Genomic DNA, 2688 nt, shown 5'->3' on the forward strand with positions numbered 1-2688 from the left:
GAATGTAATGCGAATGTAAATTTTAAAGATCTTCCCTGCCCCTAGGCTAACGTGCACCTGAAGCCTGGGGAGGGAGGCTTGTTTTTCAGTAGATACTTCTTGATTGGCCAGTGAGTCAATAAGGTTGTTACATTCTCTGAGCCAGGGGAAGGTTATATAAGCCCTGATGTGTAGCTTTGTTTTTGGGACTCACTTTGAGAAGTGTTCTGTGATTTGATCTGAGTTCTGGGAAGCCGTTGTTGAGAGTCCCCCGGCTTTGAAAAACCCAGATGTTGACTGGGTATGGATGTAATGGTTGGACAGTTTGGAAATCTGTCTACTTGATGTTTCTGTCTTGATAATTGTGCCTGTATATTTTGAAGTTTGGGGTGCTGACCTTTTTCCCCGAACAAGGTAAACGATATATGTCTGACTGATTAAAATAAGCTTGTTAACCCATTTTGAGTTGCTTTCCTTTAACAAAGCAGATCCAAGAACCTGTGGTAGCTGCAAACCCTGAGGACGCTTGGGGTGCTTGCTGCTACAGTGGCTGATACATAGAGCTCAGGAAGAGTAAAAGCAATGTTAGAACCAAGTTGTGAAGTTTGTTTTTTTAAACATCACTGAAAAGTAAAAAAGAGCTTATGTTTGACCCAAGAGTCAGCAGGGATCCACTGGAGTTCACTGAATGAAATGGTTGGATTTGTGATGAATGAAAACCACTTTGGCAGCTGTGCAGAGTTTGCACTGGAGTAGGAAGAGATCGCTTTGGAGCAATTGCAATAATAGAGATGAGAGGTGATGAGGGCCTGAATTGAGGCAGTGGGTAAGTAGAAAGTGTCAGATTTGGGAGATACTGTGGAGGCAGACATACCAAGATTGGGCAACTGAGTAAATGTGTGATGTCAAGGAGAGTAAGGAGTCAAGGATAATGCTGAGGTCATGAACCTTTGAGACCTGAGGTATGGTGGTATTTTGGCAGAAATAGGCAAATGTGGAAGAGTGGCAGGTTCTGGGGAAAGAGGAGGAGTTCTCTTTTGGACATATTGCATTGGAGATGTTCCCGGTACATCCAGTTTGAAAAGTGGTGATGAAAGACTGAATACTTGGGTGATGGACTGTGGATGGATACCAGGCTGTGTGTTATTTGCAAGGAGATGATAATTAAGCCCGTGGGAGCTGATGAGGTTACCAAGACACAGTGCAGAGAGAAAAGACTGCTGGAGACAAAACCTTGGGTAAGAGATACATTTAGGAGATATGATGAGTCAGCAAAGGAGACTGAGGAATGGTTAGCGAGGTAGGAAGACAACCAGGAGAGAAAAGTATCACAAAAGCACAGGGAGCAGAGTGGCTAACAGTGTCAGATGCAGCCAATAGGTCAAGAAGGTTGAGGCCTAAGGAAATAAAAAATAAAAGAGCAAATAAAAGGTCACTGGTTGGTAAAAGGTGATCCACTGGAAAAGGAAATGGCAAACCACTCCATGGTCTTTGCCAAGAAAACCCCAGGGACAGCACTAACCTGATAAGAGATGACTCAGGTTGGAAGGTGTTGCTGCTGGGGAAGAGCACAAAACAAACTGCTTAGAGCTCCAGCACTGAGGAAGGGGCCGGGAGAAGCTGAAGGGAGCTCAGCTGTGTCTGGTGATGGAAGGAGACTGATGCTGTAAAGATGGATGCTGAAGAGGAGCCTGGAGTGTGAGCTCTATGAAACAAGTAAGCTGCATGTGGCCATACGGGGGATGGAAAGATGAAACACTGCCATCTTGGCTGTTGATGAGCTTAAATGGACAAGAACGGGCAAACTAGACTCAGATGATCACACAGCATTGTGCACAATAGTTCCTCAGAAGAACTGGGCTAGCCCTCACAGTCAATAGAAGGGTGAGAAAAGCAGTACTGGGGTAGAACCTTAAAAACAACAGAACGATGCCTGTTTGAATTCAAGGCAAACTATTTGGTATCACAGTAATATAAGCCCATGCACCAACCACTGATGCTGAGGAGGCCAAAGCTATGTCTTTTATGAAAAAGCCAAAGCTAAGTCTTCTATGAAGACTTAACAACATTTTCTAGAAATAACACACACACACACACACACACACACACACAAAAGATGTCACATCCTTCATAGTGGATTGGAAGGCTAAAAAAGAAAAGCAAATGATAAATGGAACAACAGGTAAGTTTGGCCCTGAATACAAAATGAAGCAGGGAAGAGTTTTATCAAGATAATTCACTGATCATAACATTTTTTTTGGAAGGGCAATTGGGGTTAAGTGACTTGCCCAAGGTCACACAGCTGTGTGTGTGTGTGTGTGTGTGTGTGTGTGTGTGTGTGTTAAGTTTCTGAGGTCAGATTTGAACTCAGGTCGCTCTGACTCCAGGACCGGGGCTCTATTCACTGCGCCACCTAGCCACCCCTGGTCATAACATTCTTTTTCAACAACCCAAAAGGCGATTTTACACATGGACATCACCTAATGGTTAATATCGAAATCAGATTGATTATATACTTTGCTGCCAAAGCTCTATACAGTCAGTTAAAATAAGACCTGGAGTAAGCTGCTTATTGCAAAATTCTGACTTACAGGAAAGTAGTGAAAACCATCAGACTATATTACGACCTAAATAACATCCCTTATGAATATGAAATGGAGATAATGAATAGATTTAAGGAATTAAATCTGGTATATACAGTGCCTGAAG

This window comes from Petaurus breviceps, unplaced genomic scaffold (genome assembly GCF_028583685.1).
Source record: "Petaurus breviceps papuanus isolate PSGF00001 unplaced genomic scaffold, PetGlider_PUasm1.0 99, whole genome shotgun sequence".
NCBI lineage: Eukaryota > Metazoa > Chordata > Mammalia > Diprotodontia > Petauridae > Petaurus > Petaurus breviceps.